The sequence below is a fragment of the Urocitellus parryii genome, chromosome 15 (genome assembly GCF_045843805.1).
Source record: "Urocitellus parryii isolate mUroPar1 chromosome 15, mUroPar1.hap1, whole genome shotgun sequence".
Taxonomy (NCBI): Eukaryota; Metazoa; Chordata; class Mammalia; order Rodentia; family Sciuridae; genus Urocitellus; species Urocitellus parryii.
In genome coordinates, this window is record NC_135545.1 from 51,885,817 (window position 1) to 51,904,271 (window position 18,455).

Consider the following 18,455-nt stretch of genomic DNA (forward strand, 5'->3'; position numbering starts at 1 on the left):
CCTTCCCTGTTTGCTGTCAACAGAACGCCATGTGTCTGGGTGCACCAGAGCACACCACCTGTCCCCTCCCGGCAGCAGTGACAGAGGGGATGTACCGGCTTGGGGGCTGGATGCAGCTGCTGCCTGTGCCCCTCAGCTTCCACACAGGGCCCCGGGTGGACGCGGTGGCGATTACTCACTGCTAATAATTATAGACAGGGACACCGTCAGGTAATGGCTGAGCAGCGCAGCAGAGCCCAGACGGAGGTCCTCAGTGCTTGATTCCGAGGTGTTCTGCAGGGTTCTTGGGGACTTGGGGACCAGGGTTCATTTGCCCATGAATTATTGGGCAGTGTCTTGTGCCAGGCAGGCTGTGTCACCCTGTGGGTGCTACAGAAATGAGTATGAGAAACACGTTTCATGTGTATAAACTCTCCGAAATGCCACTGCTTCTGTTTTTCTTCACTGTGATTCAATACATTCAGAGAATTAAAAAAAGGAAGTGGTTGATGATTAAATTGCTAAAAAGTCAGCGATTTATTGTGACTTTCATAGAATCTTATTTTAAAGCCGTGAGTTGGTACATTCCATTCAGGCAGAAGTGCCCCTCTCCCCCGCCCCAGCTTCCAAGGGTACCGATGAGGAAACAGAGTGAGAGGGAAAGAAACGACTCAGGCCCCGGGAACCCTGGGCTCCAGACTCCCCGTGGAGCACCAGTTCTGCCCAGAGATGAGGCATGGGACTAGAATTAGAGACACCGCTGGACAGAAAGCAGGGGGCAACCTGGGTGGCTTTGGCACTTTCCGAGTGACATTGGGGAAGCCCCACTGTTGCTTTGGGACGACTGAAGGTAGCAGCATGTTCTCTGGGAGTGAAGGATTATCGTGGTCACCGGGACAGTGATCAGAATACTCTTATCAGCACACCTGCTTTATTTTCAAGTCAGGAAAACCAGAATTCCGGCAAACACCTTTTTTCCCCAAAACGCCAGGATTCCCAGAATTCCCAGGAGAGTTCTCTGCCCAATGCACAGTGACTCCTTGCACCAGTGGCCTTGTTAAGAGTGACACTCGCAAATAGAGGTGTTTCTCACTCCTCCCAGAGCAGGAGTTCAGAAGCACAGGGAGCAGAGCCCGGCGGCTCCCCTTCTCTCTGAGGCCCCTTCAGGAGACGGGGGCAGTGAGAGAACCTAATTCTTTAATGGACTCCGGGTGCATTTCGTTCTTGCAGCTTGAGGTCTTTAAAAAGCCTGCGGTGAGTTACACTGACATCAACCTTTTATAGAAACAATCAAATATCACTTGGTAAAATAATTAGCACAAGAATAGCACCAAGTCAGTCTGTCTGACAGTCTGTGCCAAATACCAAGAGGCCTCCTGCCAGCCCCCATCTCCACCCTACTTGGAGGGTAAAGAGGGTAAGTTTTCTCTGTCTCTCAGCCGGGCTCCGAGAATGAGGTGAAGGTCCGCGCATGCTCTTTGGCTGTGTTATGTTCTTCTGGGTTGGGGGCCAGATGGTACAGGGGCAGAAGGGAAAAGAGATGGAGGCAACAGTGCATGCTGGGGCTCCTGGCCTCCCTGGGCCTGACCAACTTCCCTTTCTGGGTGCCGGAGGGTCATCCACCCACCCCCACCCCCATGCCATGGCCCTCTCTCTTACTTCCCGCCTGGCTTTCCAAGTGTTTTCTCTTGTTGACCAAATATCAGGAGGTTGCTTTTGTTTATGAGTTTTGGATAAAGTATCTCAGGAAAGGAGTGTCCCCTCTCGGGTCCAGATAAGCGGCTGCTGAAGAGCCCGGCGCACGTTACTTCCATGATAAAGCATCCGTGTTTGAGCCTGGAATTGGGAATTCTTAGAAAATGATAAACCTCAGAGTTGCTGTGCTTGCTTTCACCCAGAGAGACCCCTGCACCAGTGGCCTTGCCTCTGGGCGGGGGTTCCCCCAGTGTGGACCTGGCTCTGAGCAAGAGAATGCAATCCTTTAAATAAAAAAGGAAAAAGAAAAGTGTGCAACTGGCTGAAGTCAGAAAAACAGGGGCCAATTTTCTTGACTACTTGGAAGCCCGACGGTTCCATCTCATATTGTTTCAAGGACAGAGGCTTCAGCCCCGCTGGGCTTGAGAGACCATCTTCCCGCGTCACCTTTAATTTAGCTGATAGATAGGAAAAAGAGTTGAGTTTTAAAAATAAACAAGCCTTTCTCATTAGCTGGGGCAGCTACGGGGCAGGGGCCTCAGGATCAACTGGGAACAGCTCCGGAGGAAAAAAAGAGCCCCTGATCTGTGCACAAAAGCCCTGGTACCTGTCCCCCGCCTTGGCTGGGGGTGATTATCCACTCATTCTGTGTGACAGACAGAGAGGGAAGTTTAGCAAACCACAAAATTTCCTAATTAGCACACTGGGAATTCTTCCGATGGCAATTGGAATAGAAAAGCAGGCAGCCCTGTGGTGAGAGGATGAGGGAGAAGAAAAGAAAAAAAAAAAAACAAAACAAATAAATAAAACGAGGGAGGAGGGGAGAAGCAAGAGGCTTGCTCCCTCAAAGCCCAGAAAACAGTTCTGGAAGTTTTTCATATGCAACAGATTTTTGTTCTCCCGAGACCGCGGCTCACACCTGGCCACACGCTCCCCGGGCACCTGCCATATGTAAGGGCACGGGGTTCGGTGACTTACTGTGGCAAGATTTATGGAGATGATCTACGATCAGCATTTTTCACCTTCTCGTATCAGCCGCCAACGCGGAGAGGCAGGAGCCCCCCACGGCCTGGTTGGGTGGAGCTGTGGGGTCCCCACACGGGGCCCCCAACAAACTCCAGCCCCGCTGGGTGCCCCAGCCTCCTCTTAATAAAGGATCAGGCCGAGGCAACGGCGGCAACAATTTATTTGATTAAAATGGGCTACTCTGGAGCTATTTTGTGGTATGTTAATGAGGGCTATATCATAGACATTTATTAAATTAGATTTCATAAATGTCAGCACTGTTTGCGCAGGAAATGCACCCGGCTCAATGTGGGCCGAGCTCGGAATTAATGTCCCCCCCCAGGAGAGAGCACATTCCTGCCTGCCTGGGAAGGTGTGGGCCAGGGGCAGTGCGGGCCATCGGGGCCCGCCCAGGTTTAATATTAGCACTGGACAAACAGCAGTTTGGGCCCATCCAGGGGGAGCCGGGGGAGGCTGGAAGGAGGGAAATAACAGAACTGAACACTTCCGCGGAACAAGCCGTCAGCCCTCCGTGTCACAATACTCCGGCTTTCCCTTACATTAGAATCAGCACAAACACGCCGTGTTCCAGAAATCAGCGCAGCACAGGAAAAGGCACTGGTGGCGAGAGGCACAGTGGCTCCTTGTCATTGGCCCCCGTGGGATCCTGGGCTCTGAGTGCTGGAGACCCAGGGCAGCAGGGGAACACTGGCAAAGCCACCTCAGGCTGGCAGGCCTCGCCACACCGAGCTAGGTCCCTCTGGGCTCCCTTGTCACCTCTTATCTTTACGCCTGCTCTGGGAGGGTTGGGGCTGTTGGGTTTCTCTTTGAAGAAACAAACAGGCCAAATAAGAACAGCACAGTGAAGAGAATTTCTGGAGACAGAGAGATTTCCATCCCAGATGCCATATTTCAGAGGAAAAAATCTAAACCAATCCCATCTTGGGGTGAGAAAGAAATCTACTTTATTTGCACAAATCAGGGGTGCAGCTTTAGGGGGACAGCTATGGGGACATCACCATTAGTCATTAACAGACTGGGAGAACAGACTCTGCCAACTTGGTTTTCTTTTGTGACCCAAGGCATTTTAAATCTCCTGCAAAAAATAAGAAAAATAAAAATAAATACAAAATAAAAAATAAATGTTTTCCACTCTCACTCTTCATGGAGAGGCCTCCTGGAAGAACTAGTGAAATTTTAAAAGAATGCTACGCATGATTTTCTGTTTAAACCTATTTGACAATTCTTCTGCATCTTCTTTAAGAAAAAAAAATTAAAATAATAATAATGCGACAGTGATTGTGGCCAGCCCCTGCAAAAGTGCAGTAATCCAATAACATGCCTATGGATTGGGGAGACAGGCTAATTCTTTGTGTTCATTCTGACAGAGGCACTTGGAAAAAACAAAATCAATAAGATTGATCCTTCAGATGTGCATCAGTGTTCTTGGATGGTGAACAAAGTGTGTGTCACTTTATATGTGATTTTGTGGGCGTGAGGCCACCAAAGGACACGGCACCCACTTTGGGCAACAGCAGAGGTAAACAAAAACCTCTGAGCGTGGCCAGGTTTCTGAGCGCAGCGCCGACGCACCCTCCCCACACCAAGAAGCGAGAATGGAAAAGCAGCTGCGGGCTTTTCTTGTTTTCAACAGTAGCTTCAGCAAAACTGAGCAGAAAGTACAGAGACTTCCCGCCTGCCCTGTCCCCACCATGCCTGGATTCCCCATTCTCAACATCCCTGCACCAGAGTGACACATCGGCCACCTATCTTGGCACAGCACTATTACTCAAATTGCAAAGTTTACATTGGGGTCCCTTTTGGTGCTGCACACTGTGTGGGTCTGGACAGATAGAAACTGACACTAGACTGTCCCCAGCTCTAAGTATCCTGCAGAGCAGTTCCACTCTCCTAAAGTCCTCTGTGCGCCACCTTCACTCCCTCCCTCCCACCCCTGAGGCCTGCTAAGTGCTGCTGACCTCTTCACTGTCTCCACAGTTCTGCCTTTTCTGGAACAGGAGAGAACTGGATCAGAGTCGGCAGAGCTTTTCAGACTGGACTCTTCCACTTAGTCCCATGCACCTGACTTTCCCCCACTTCTTGGCTTCTTCGGATTGGAAGACATGTCCCAGGGGAAAGCGATGGACATTCCACACCAAGCCAGAGAAGAGGGAAAGAAAGCTGGCCCACTTGGCCAGGGAACTCTCCATGGGAACAGGGCAAGGTAGGATCACCGTTCATCCTGTGCGGAGGACAGAGGCTTCCGGAAAAATAAAGCTGGACTAAGGCACTAGATTGCTTTGCTTTATTTTATACTCATAACCACATTTTGGTACTGGGGATTGAACTCAGGGGCATTTGACCACTGAGCCACCTCCCCAACCCTATTTTGTATTTTATTTAGAGACAGGGTCTCACTGAGTTTCTTAACACCTAGCTGTAGCTGAGGCTGGCTTTGAACTCATGATCCTCCTGTCTTAGTCTCCCGAGCCACTGAGATTACAGGCGTGTGCCTCTGCACCCAGCTCCTAACCGCATTTTGAGACTTGTTTGGCATACTGTTTACTTCCTAAGAGTTAGCTTAAAAAAAGAAGTCATTTAGTGAGTGACATCAAAGTGAAGTGTCTTCGCTTTTCATAAGGGCCAGATATTTTTTTTTTTCTGTTTTGGGGCTTATTAGTACTCCAACGAAATGAAATTAAAAGAAAGTATCCACACATTGGATTTTCTCAGCTTTTTAGGGGTGCTGAGGTTTCTCACGTCTTGGGCTAAAAGGACACCTCTACCACTTTGCCTATAAGACCCTGAGTGGGCCACACAGACTTCAGGACAGAGCTCCTTTGTCTCCACCTCTTTAAACTAAGGATAGGACTTTTGGAGTTTAGGAGCAAGCAGGTAGCCTGGGCTGTACCTGGTATGCACTTGGGGTTTAATAGATGCCAGCTTTTCTCATATCCCTTTCTCTTTTGGTCATATTTAGCTTATGGGTGGATATGATTTAAATATCACTAATTTGTTCACTCATTGGATAAATATTTAATGAAGACATATCTAGGCACTAGGGATGTATTAGGGAGTAAAATTTCCCTGCTTCACAGATCAAACAAATAGTAAGATACCATCAGGTACAAAGAAAATGAGAGAATTGGAGTCACTGAGTGCCTGGATGGGGAAACCAACTAAATAGGGTAGCCAGCAGGGGGTACTGTGAGGGGTGACATCTACCCAGAAAAGTAAGGAGAAGGCAGACAAAGTCAAGAGGTAGGGTATTCCAAGGCAGTTGCCAAGTAGCTTACAGGATGTCCAGATAAACATGAATTGCACACAAACAACAATTTTTAGTTTAAGTATGTCCCAAACCTTGCATAGATGTACTTGCCATAAAAGAATTGTTAAATGCACCCTGCATTTTTCTTCACTAAATCTAGAAAATCTTCTCTAGGGGAGGGCACTTCGAGGACAAAGGAGATGTAGTGAAATGAGCGTGGTTTGTCTGGAGAGCCGAAAGGAGGCGGCTCTGTCCAAAGCATGGAAGATGTGATGTCAGAGAAGAGGTTAGGGGCCTACCACACAGTGGTCATAATGAGTCTGGGCAAATCAGACGCAATGATTTATGTGTTGAAACCATGGAATTATCTGGATCACAAACGGCAGAGGTTGGTGATCTACAGCCAGTGGGCCATGTTCGGCCCACCATTTGTTTTTGTAAATAAAGTTTTATTGGAATCCCGTCACTCTTTTGTTTATATAACAACCCTGGCTGCCTTCCTGCTGTCACAGCAGAGCTCAGCAGTTGTGATGGAGACTGTATGTCTCATAAAACCTAAAATATCTACTCTCTGTTCCCTTACAGCTGAAGTTTACCTACTCCTGACCCACAACAAGCAAAAGCAAAAGGCAGGGCTCCTGGGGAGCAGCTAGGTTGAGTTCTCACTTCATCCCGCTGTTCTTTCCCATCTTTCTCTCTTGTGATTCTTATCCAGTTGGAAATTAAAGCTTTACAGGGATGTTTTAAAATGGGCAAGTTTGGGGTGCTTCAGTCTGTTACTAAAATGGAAAGAAAACTAATTGGATTCCATCACATGGCTGCTAACCTCAGGGGACATGTCACTAGCCGGTGGCAGCAAGCTCATAAATGGAGACTCATTTCTTATTTCATAGACTTTTGCCCACTAAGATGACTGCAAAGAGATGCAGATGTCAACATGGGCTGGGAAGTGTTGGTAGCTTCGGCCAATCACGTAGTGGTCAACGCAGGGCTCAGGCAGACCTACCCAATGTCAAGCGCAGCTGCGGAAGGAAATACCCTGTTCCTGTTGGGGAAAATAACATGAGGATGAAGCTCTACTGAGATATTGAAAAACAAAGCTTTTAAAAGGTAATGTTAGAAGAAGAGATGAGCCAGAGGTGGAGGCTCAACAGACTAGACCGAGAGTCCAGAGTCTTCCACTGGGCAGCTCGGGCCAGGGCTGTTTCTCCAGTCTGGGTCTCTTCTTTATAAAATGACAATGGTCCCACCCAAGTTTGCATGTGACTTCTGTAGGTCCCACCTGCTTTTGACTTTGCCAGGCCCCTCCTGAATTGTAACCAATTAAAAAATAATCAAAAAGGGAAAGTTCTATTTAGGGTGCATCAGCATAAAGATAGATAGATTGACTCAGGGATGGATTGTATTTGTTTGTTCCTTCTGATGTTAAAAGAAATTAACATGTTTCCGTGGGCCCTTAAACGTCTCCTGAGCCCTAGATTCTGTGTTCACTGGGCCCAGTGGAATAGTCGGCCTGGGTCCCCACCCGCTTCTGGGAGCGTGGGAGGAAAAACATGTCATGAGTGTTATGGATGATACACTAATACAAATAGCTTTTTACAACCAGAAGACTCACGTTACATCCAATATGTTGAATGACACCTTTAAAGATAAATCCAATATTCAGTCCTAATATCCATACATTTTTTTAATAGAAAATGAGAAGAATATAGATGACCACACAAAAGAGAAAATGAAAGTGACTCATCATATGCTCTGGCCCAGAAGGAACCCTCTTAACATGTGTCACCTACCCTCCTGTGTGTCATTCATAGGAAGGTGAATTTTTGTTTTCATAGAATAGATATCCTTTATTTACTTTGGGTCATCAGTTTTTCCCCCATTTACCCAAAGATAATGGATATTTTCCATCATATTGATTATTCTTTTATACCATCATCTTTAATTATATCAGAGTATCCCATCTTGCAAACTTAGCCACACTTATTTATATGATCTCCTCTCACCGGGCAATTCCCGTCTATTTTTTTTTTTAAGTTACTATTACAACATTGTGATGGACATGCTGTGGCTACATCTTGCACATAACTCCATGATGACATTTTTATTTTTAAAATGAAATTCCTGTGGGATTAGTGCTATCTGGAGCACAGCTTTCGTGGATTAAAAAAAGATCTTACTGCACTCTTTGGATCAAAAGCACCACCAAATAAAGGTTACAATTAATGGTCCAGGCACTCTGCAAGCTCCGTCCCTGGGCTGGGGACTTCTCTCTGCCACCCGTGAGAGCCAATTGAATAATTCAGCAAGACTCCCATTCTTTTCTCTTTGAAATTAAACATAGATGCCATGAAAATCAGTTGATATCTAAATAACTGATTAGTCACTGGCCACTAGTAAGAAAAACATCAGTTTCTAGAGAAAGCATCAACAGCTAATCTGAACGCTACTCCTGATTTTTCTATGTTCTGCAATCTGTGGGGCTGAGTCCTAGTTCTACCACATGTTAGTTGGTCTGCTGCATGAGCTGCTTGTACCAAAGTCAATTCTCTGTGAACCTGAAAAACAGATGCTACGGCCCACAAGATGAGGACTAGTTAGCTAGGGATGCGACTAGCTGGCATGCTGCTGGGTGCAGAGTTGGTGCAAACAGTTTTACCCCCTGCTTCTTGTTACTCAAAGAATCTTGAGTAAGGCTTCCCACCCACCCAATGTAAATTAGATAATGTGATAAAAATGGGCTGCTCCCCTCCAGCCAGGAAAGATACAGAAGCCTAGGTGATTACTTGGAATGATTTTTTTTTTTTGCCATTTTTTTTCATCATTTTGATTTGTTTTCTGAATTGAATGAAATGTTCTGCTGAATGTAAATAGAGCTTTGGAATGGCACTGGCCTTAGAATTGAGGCTCAATTATTTAGCAATCTCTACCAATTTTGCCTATGTACCGAATTCCTGGAGAGTAAACTTCCTGCAAGGATCCTACAGAGTGAATCCTGTTACACCCATTTAACTGAGAAGCAAATAGAGGGTGGGGGAGTCTAGTTGTTTTCATGTCACCCAGCCAATGAATGCTACAGGTAGAGTCAGAACCCAAGGCCCTCATTCCACAGGAAGTACCCAGGGAATTCTTGGTATGTGACTGAGAGCTGTGCTAAGTTATCTTTACGCCTTCTGCATTCTTCTACATACTGCTAGATACTTCTAGATATTTCTAGGGCTTTCCTACCTTTTATCCCTGTGCTGTCCAGTACTCACAGTAGCCACTAGTCTTATGTGGTTATCAAGCACTTGAAACAGAACCCGTGCTGTAAACTTTTCAGTATGTTTTGAACAACCAAGATAAGCGAATCTCCGTTTTCAACTGTCAATATTATGATACCTATCAAAGCTCTCTGATACAGTTTTAGCACCCTAATAGAGATGCTGCTATAAGTGTAAAATACACACTGGATCTTGAAGTGTTAGTGTGAAAAGCAGGATGTAAAATATTTGGCTTATCATTTTTTATAATTATTACATAGTGAAATAATACCTTAGCTATCTTGGTTCAAAGAAAGTCTGTTATTGTTATTATAATGAATTTCATTTTAATACTTCCACTCCAAATTTTTTTTTGGTAAGGTTGTACATGCTATGGGTAAAAAAGTCTGGAAATTACATGCCATTGCATATTTAAGCTATTATTGAGGTTTTAGAAGAGAAAAGAAAGTAAAAAAAAAAAAAAGGCAAATTGAATAAATTGCCCAATGACTCTAGATGCAATTCAGAACCATATTTAGAGGGAAAGAGCCTTGTCCGGTGGCTTAGGTGCATCACTTGAAGCTCCCACAGGACATATTTTGACTGCCACTTGCTGTGTCCTGGGTCACCCAAACAGGCAGCAGCCTCAGCTGGGCCCAGACTGTACTTCTGATCAACCATAACCACCTGCTTCTCCCATGGATGGTTCTGCTACTGATCAACTGGCTTCACCACCTTCTGTTGGGAGCTGGTGACATCAGTCCAGTGATCTGGGACGGTGTCTGGAGGACAGGTCTGCAGTGGCAGCTGGGCACAGACCTCTTTGCAGGCCACGTCTTTCTGGGGGCACAGTGGGGAATGCTCCTTCCCTCCACCCAGCAAGCCCTGCATGAAGACCCTGTCAAACCCCCCTCTCTCTCTCTCCACTCTCTCCTGCTCTCTCTGCCTTTCTGCCTCTCATTTCATCACTGTGACCAAAATACCTGAGCAGAGCAACTTAGATGAGGAAGGCCCCGTTTGGGGCTCATGGCTTCAGAGGTTTGGTCTGCGTTTGGTAGATGCCATGGCTCTGGGCATGGTGGAAGGGCATGGCAGAGGCATGTTTCTCAGAGAGGGAGAGAGAGGATCCAGGGATAAGGTACATCCCAAAGGGACAAACCCCCCAGTGACCTAATTCCTCCAGCCATGCCCCACTTGCCTACACTTACCACCCAGTAGCTCATTCAAATTAGTGATCCATCAAATGGATGAATCTACTGGTGAGATTCCAGCTCATCATTAAATAATCCTCCCTCGGAACATTCCTGAATCACCTAACATAAGAGGATTTTTTTTGCGGGGTGGGGATACTTCACATCCAAACTATAACATTTCTTCCTAAGGTCATGGAAGGAGGGGGGCTGACCAGTTCTGGGGCCCCCAGAGGCAAATGAAACAGCTGAGACAAAGTCTCCATAAGGGTTGGGGAATGGCCCCTCTGTGGAAAGCATGAACAGACCATTCTGGAAATAGTTTATTTCAAGTTCATTCCTGGGCAAGAATGAGGCTAAGATGTCCCAGGGACAAGGCGGATGCCTTTAAATGGCCATAGGAGAAGGTCCTCTAGCAGCTTGCTTTGCACATCAAGATGGCCTTGGGACCTTCCTTGGGAACCTGGAATTGTCCACAATGAAGAGGTTGAGCTTCATGCTGGACCAGTCCATCTCTGGGTGCGTTGGGATTATTCCATAAAGAGCCAACCCAAATCTCCTCCTGCTGCTCTGGTACCTGCTGGCTGAGAAAGCGCAGGCTGGTTCTGAGACCCGGGAGGGGCTGATGGGGAGGGCAGTCAACTCTCTCCCTTCCTCTCTTTCCTAGCTTTTTCTGTCCCTTGGCAGGAGGCCTCCCTTCTGAGGAGCGCCCCACCCCCTCTCCTGAAACTCCAAGATTGAGCAAATTGCTTTTAATTAGAACTGCAGCCATTTCCAAAGAGGCCAAGCAGGGGGAGCAGGCTGGGAGAGATCTTGCCCAGGGCGGGGGAGTTCGGAGCCCACCTAAAGCAGAAAGGTTGAGCTCTCATCCCTGGCTCCCTGGGCCCCCACCCCGGTGTGCAGGCCCCTGGGACGTGCACCATAAGCAGAGACTTGAGCTGCAGACGGGGAAAGCTGGAAGCCCTGAGTTTCCTCTGGAAAAATCAAATCCAGACAGTTTCTGGGGCCTGTGCCTCTTGCATCCACCTGATGCTGCCGTCTATGCAATACTCAAATACCATTGCCTGGACCCCGGCCTGCAGGAAGGGTGTGGCGGTAACTGGTAGCTCCTGCTAGAGGGCCTTAAACCATTTGCTGGAGGTGGGGGCCTGAGAGACAGGAGAAAGGGAGGAATGCAGGCTGTGTGGCAGGGACCCGCCAACATCCTCCTCTCTGGAGTTCTGGGCTGAGGACCAAAGTCTTCCCGCCCCACTCTGGTTCCAGGCCAGGCAGCCACCGCAGGCCCCTTCCTTCTAGAAGCCCCAAATGGAGCGCCAACCAGCTTCCCACTTTGGCTCTCTGCTCCCTCCTCCCCTCCCCGCACCCACACATTTTATGATGATAATTGGAAAGGAAAGAAAGGTAGCCACGCTTTGTTTACAATGCAATTAACATCTGAATAATTTACTATGAAATAAGCTGGAGCTATATTGAGCGCACCCAGCCTGCTCCCTCCCCCGCCAGACCTTGGGCGGGGCCCTGTCTGCTCCTGTCCCTGGGCTGAGCCTAGGGCCCCTTACAACACCTCCCCTCCTTTGACAAAGTCTACTGCATGGCTCTGTGCAGCCACGTGTCTGCCCCTGCCCAGCCCCTCTCCGGGCTGCCCACCTGGGTCCGCCGCACTGCTTACCCGCCCATCCAGGCGAAGGACCCTGGGCCTTTATGGCGAGAACATTTCCAGAGAATGTCTGTGGAGTGTGGCAGGCGAGGCCAGGCCTCTGGGTGGTGAGGTGGGGCACTGCAGGCCAGAGGGTGCATGACAGCCCCGGGCTCAGCCTACAGGGCCTCTGTTTTCGCCACCACCGTGCTGACAAGGCTCAGAGACACGTCTCACTGCCCAGCTCAGAGCTTTGCCTTGCCCTCTGACCTTGGCCTCAGTGTCCTCCCTTTCTGGGTGCAACATCTTAGGAAGGTGAATGACATATTGGGTTTCAAGTGATTCTGAACAGGAGCTGAGGTTGGGCAGGGGGAAGTTCTTGCCCTGAACAGGGTAGAAGGGAGATGTCCTCCTTTTTTGCTATTCCTGGAAAAATGTCTTTAATCTGCAAGGATACATAGTTAACCACTTGGTTTTATATCTTGGGAAGCTGCAGGGCACCCTGGTTTGAGTTTAAAAAGGGGTCCTCTTCTCCCAGGTAAAGGGAGCCCCCATTTCATTGCTGTAACAGGGGCCAGGATGGGGGATGAGCATGCAGGCTGGAGGTCCACCCTCGCTGTCCCTCCCGCAAGAAGTTTTGTGCAGAAAACAACCCTGCTGTCTGTACACAGCAGTCTGGGTAGCTGGTAATGGAAGTGGCATGGCAGTGTGGTCATGATTCCCCAATTCTAACACGCAGGCTGCTGGTGGTCATAGTTAGCAAGGAAGAAAGGCCATGGAGCCACCAGAATAGATTTGAGTCCCACCTGGGCTCTGCACTAGCCAGGTAGCATCAGCCAGTTTATTTAACCTTTTGAACCTCAGTGTCTTCAGTAGCATGGGGCATACATAGCATACATCCCATTAAGTGTTTAAATATGGCCGAATTCTGTACGCATTGGTGGCTGAGCAAATCATTTTGTCTCTCTGGGTCTCAGTTTCTGTATATTCGAAGAGTGACTTTATTCAAAGTACACTTGAAACGGGTAATTAGACACCTCCACCAGAAGCCGTGGCTTAGTGTGTCTCTCTTCGCTGACAAATGCCAACTTGTGTTTTCTGGCTTGGAAGCACCAGTTCCATAAACCTCAACGTCTGTTTTATCCATTTCACTACCAGTCGAGAGCGAAAAGATCCAGGCTTTCTGGCATAAGAAACCAGATTTTATGTGACTTCTTGAGATGCTATGGTTGAAGTATGTTGTCCCCTTTCCAAACTCCTATTGGAGTTTGATTCCCAATGCAGTGGTGCTGAGAAGCAGTGGAGTTTGAGAAGGGGCAGGGTCATTGGGAGGAAATTGGTGCCACTCTTAGCCCTGAATTGGTCATCACAAAAGCAGGGTGCTCCAAACTGAGGCCAGCCTGAATGTTTTGCCTCTCCCAAGCATTTACCTCCCCTCCGCTCTTCCACCGTGTCATAGGATGGAAGCTCCCACCAGCAGTTACTGCCCTGCCCTTGGACTTCCTGACCTCCAGAACCATGAGCTAAATAAACTTCATTCCTTTATGAATTACTCAGTCTCAGGTAATCTGTTACAGCAACAGAAAAGGACTAAGACGTGGGTTCCCACGGAATCCATGCTCCCAGAGAATCACACAAGCATAGGTGGGGTGAATGTGGATGCCTTAGCTCCCTTACCCCATGTCATGGGTTGAAAGGGGTCACCCCACCCTGCATTCATATATTAAAGATTAACTTCCAGCATCTCAGAATGTGACCTCCTTAGTGAAATAGGATCTAGGATGGCGGCAGATGTAGTTAAGTAAGGTGAGGTCATACTGTGAGAGGCAGATCCCTATACCAATATCACTTCTGTCTTTATAAGAAGGGAAAATTTGGACACAGACACATGGAGAATGTCATGTGACTATGAAGGCAGAGATCAGGGGGCTGCAGAGACAAGCCCCCGGGGACATCGAAGATGGCAGCAAAGCACCTGCAGCCCTGGGCGGTCTCCCTCTCAGCCCTCAGAGGCAGCCGCTCTGCCCACTCTGGGATCTGGGAGCCCTGGCCTCCACCAACGTAAGGTAACGTATTCCTGTTATATAAGCACCCAGTTTGCGCTATTTTTTTTTTACGCCAGCCCTAGCCACCTGATCCGTCAGGTGAGGGAGTTCCTCCTCTGTGGATCTGCAGCCCTCAGCCATCAGGGAACCCAGGTCTAGACCTCCCCAAAGTCACACATTCTGCATGTCACGGTCCCTGCCATGGTTCACGAACGGTCAGAAATGTCAAAGGTCAGAAATGTCAACTTCATTGTCAAAGGTGACTGCAGTTATTTATGCTCCTCTTTTCCACAAAGGGTTCCACATAACTTAAGGGCAAGTAGCTAAAAGTAAGATGGTACAATGAATGTCATTAGAATAGTATGACGAGGAGGGAAAAAAAAACAAAACAAACTGACTTAAAGGGTGACTTGGAGCACCGGGCTGGGCCGCCTCCTCTCCCTGAGCCGGGGAAGCTCTCCCATGTCTGACTGCGGGGCTTTCTCTCTGATCTGGCCACCAGGAAGCTCAGGCCGGCATTTGCAGCTCGGCTGTCTCCCGATGGAGAAGGCTCTTGCTGGCCGAGGGAAAGCTGAGACTCCCCTGTCCTCCCTCCTGCCTGCCATCATGCACCTGGTGCCTCTGGGTGTGCACGCCGGGCGACAGTCACGAGGGGAATCCAGCACAGAGCTGAGACTCAGGCTCTTGAAGACAAACGTCAAGAAAATTTACACTTAAAAAAATCCAGTTGATTGCTTCCTTGTTAATGGGCCAGAAAAATCAGATTGAAACTCCCACATAACAGTGGTGAGGAGAGTGGCCCCTCCAGATGGGGCATAGGCCCTCCTTCTGTCCCAGTCCCTCCCACTCCCTGGGGTCCCCCCAGGAGGCCCCGCACGCATATACAGCGTGTGCCAGGCCTCTTAGCATGCTCAGGGCAAGGCTGCGAGGGAGTGACAGGTCTTCCCGTGGTCTCGGTCAGGGAACCCAGGGCCAGAGACAAGTAGGCTGAAATGGGGGGACCACCCCCCGAGTTGTGTGCAACAGACAGCCCAGAGCTGCACACTGGGCCCCGCAATGTGGGGTGACGTGCCTGAGATCATCTAGGTGGGAAATGCCGGTGCCCCAGGAAGGACCACAGTGAAGTTAATAAAAGAATCTCATGAGCAGAGTGGGCTCCCCAGCTGAGGCTCAAGGACTTGCACACACACACACACACACACACACAGTGACACGCTTGCAAACGTTGAACAGCCAGCTTATTGGAGGGAGGGGGGAACCCTAACTTGCTAAGCTTGCCAACTTCTCCCATGTAAATTCTCCCACCGTGGCTGACTCCAGGCTACCCTTGTGAAGACAATGGCCTGCAGATACCCCGAGATTTAGCCATCTGCTTTTACCCACAGGCATAAGCACACTTCAGCTTATTTGCCGCTAGCTCCTATAGACTCACAAAAGTCAACTCTTAATTTATGTACTGTTTTACATTATGTATTATGTTATGTGATATATTATGTTGTTAAAAGTGTACACATGTACTTTTAATACATAATATATATTTAATAAATAATATATAATTTAAATAGATAAGACACGATTTTAATAAATAATATAGTTTTAATAGAGAACATAATCATTCATACATATTTTATTTCTACTAAAGATTATGTGATAAAATAACATAAATGTGGCCTTTTAAAAGATTATAAAGAAAGAGGTGGAACACCCACAAATGTTCGTCCCTTCTTGCTATCCAAGAGAACGCAGCTTTCCTGATTGATAGAGTCCAGGGAGAAGCCTGGGCCCGGGTACTGGCTGCTTCAGGAGTGATGGAGTGGATTCCAGTGAGCAATGACTGGTTAATGGTCTTCAACTGCTCACGGGCTGTGTCGGCCCGGATCCGGCAGCTGATCTGCTGGGAGCGATTGCTGCTGGGTTCCACAGAGCATGGAACTTTCAAAGAAGACTCCACCCTGTCCTAGACCGGTGTGGCTTCACCTCCGAGGACTGCCTCACAGAGGCTCCACTTCACACACCTACTCAGTTCACCCATGCCTATGCACCAGCAGGTGTACATATGCACACACAGGCAGGTGAGCATGCGTATGTATACACACACCAACGTATTCACACACATAGGCACAGCACCACCCCACTTTAAGAATCTTCCCATATATTACACCAATGAATTGAAAGCCTTGATTTCTCCCAAAGTCAAGGTCAGTGCTATGCCTAGGAAAACAAGTCTTCTGTGACCAAATAGATGCAGCCAACAGAGAGGATTTTGGAAAGTGCTGCTCATGTGAGTTCAGGCTACGCCCCTGAGATGTCATATGTCAGTCACCTGCCATGAGGTGGGAGGATGCTGCCATGTCCCTTTGCATTTTCCCAGGAGGAAACTGAGGCTAAGGAAGCTAAAACAGTTTGCTCAGGTGCACGCACACACGCACGCACACACACACACACACACACACACACGGCCAGGGACAGTTTTTCTAACAAGTCTATCTCTGAGGACCTTTCTCTTTTCTCCAAAACCCATCCTTCCAGTCCCCATATGAAGAATGTCTTGGTTTCAGGATTTCCATCCAACGCCAGTCTCCCCTCTGTGCACACAGATATGCCCAATCTCTTTCCCCGGCCCATGGGTGTTTTTCACAGTAACCAACAGATTCAGGACTTGGCAGTTAAAAACCCTTAAGATTAAAAAATTCATCTTCCACAAATGGCACAAGGAGGGGCCCATAGCGTGCGAGACAAGTGTGGTCTTCAGTTCAAAGGGAAGGGGCCTGCTCTTTGGAAAGCTCATTAGACAAGCAGGGGGCAAGAGGCAAAGCCAAAAGACCTGTGATTTGAGACTTCTGGTCGGGCAAAACTTCACGGAGGCGTGTGAAACCCAAGAGTCCCTTTAGAAAAGAGCCCAACTCTGTCGGAAATGAGGTGACTGTACTTTCAACCTGGGTCCCTTTACCCAGCACTTGCAAAGCACCTACTGTGCGTCGGCATTAATAGCACTGATCCCAGGGGAGATCTTAGGGGGCTAACCACGCAACAAAAGCAGTTCTCTTGCTCTCTGTGAACTCAGGATCAATGTGTTTCCTGTATCTTCCTCTCTTAGTCACTAAACTTGATCTCACTCACTTTCCTGGGTCTCCCCCAGATGTAATTCACTTCTAAAGTTTTGCCAGGCGCAAAGGTAATCAAAAGTGAAACCCGTGGGCTAACCTCCAGTTTGCCACCTGTCACACATCGTACCCATCAGTGGAGCTGACCGTCCGCCGGGGAAGACTTGAGCCCCTCGAAATAATGGGAAGGGTCTTCACCATGGTGACCCTGGGGCCCTGCCAGAGCACCTAGGGCTAGGTGCCCACTCACAGTTTAAAGACACCTGCTTGTGGCCGGAGCTAAAGCTGTCATGTTTACGAGGAGCTTTTAACTGCTTCAAGCAAAGCCTTCAAATCCTTCTTTTCCAAAGGGCTGACCTGCATCTGGAAGCGAGAGATCTGACTGTTTGTTCAGAAATCTCACACTTGAGAGTAACGCATTGCACTATTTTCAGGAGTGTTTGAACGAACAAAGTGGTCTTGCCGGCCCTACACTCCTCGGTCGCCTCAGCCTCTGCCCTGACCACCCGCAAGGCAGCATGGAAGACAGACGGGAGGGAGCTGCGTGAGTGTGTGTACGCATGTGCACACTCATGTGCTGACGTGTGCGTGCTTTGTGTACAAGAGTCAGGGCAAACTGTGTGTCTAGCAAGAGCTCAGGATCCACCTGTAAGATGGGGGATGTCAAGTTCCACATCACAGGCATAAAGGGATCCCAGGGCACAAGGCCATAGTGCGGCTTGTTTGAGATTGTTCTGGCCAGGGCATCGCCACAGATTCTACTCCAAACACTGCAGGAGACCCTCTGGGCCCATTTACATACAGCCAGGGTGGTGTGACCTGGTGTCACTCTGCACAGAGAGGGAGGCAAGCCTGATCCGCGTGACGGAGGACATGTCCAGAGCCAGGCTCCGTGCACCCACCTGAGGAGGCCTCTCCCATTTACGTCTGGAGCTTCGGGCCCTCCTGCTCTCACCCAGCCCAACTGGAGGGGGCTGGACCGCGACCCCTGGCTTCCTGCCAGGCCTGCATTACTCTCTTCAAGCTTCCAAAGCAGGGGCCCCTTTTTCCACAGCATTCACCAAGAGGAAAGAGGCTGGCGCTGGGCATGGTCCAACCCCGGCACTTCCCCTCCCCTTAAAACGGAACTTCTGCCTCGGCTGGGGGGCGAGGTGGTGCCGATCCTGGGAATGTGCTGGGGGGTGGCGGCCCCCCTTCACCTCGAGGGGGGCCCTGGAGCAGGCAGGAGGTTTCCGCCTCTGCGGGGCCACTGGCCTGTGCTTCCAGGAGGCCTGTTGGCGGAGACAGGAGT

General features: G+C 48.8%; 1 protein-coding gene across 2 annotated transcripts in view; it reads right to left on the minus strand.

The window, feature by feature from the left end:
* Window positions 1-18,455, minus strand: part of Maf (MAF bZIP transcription factor) — a 312,248-nt gene that overhangs the window by 159,339 nt on the left and 134,454 nt on the right. Inside the window, exon 3 of one of the 2 annotated variants that reach the window (XM_077792931.1) lies at window positions 3,758-3,775. The exons of the other annotated variant lie outside the window; for it this stretch is intronic. The gene's annotated coding sequence lies outside the window, so the exon portion shown is untranslated. Of the gene's footprint in view, window positions 1-3,757; window positions 3,776-18,455 lie in introns of those variants that run through there. 2 annotated transcript variants of the gene reach the window in all.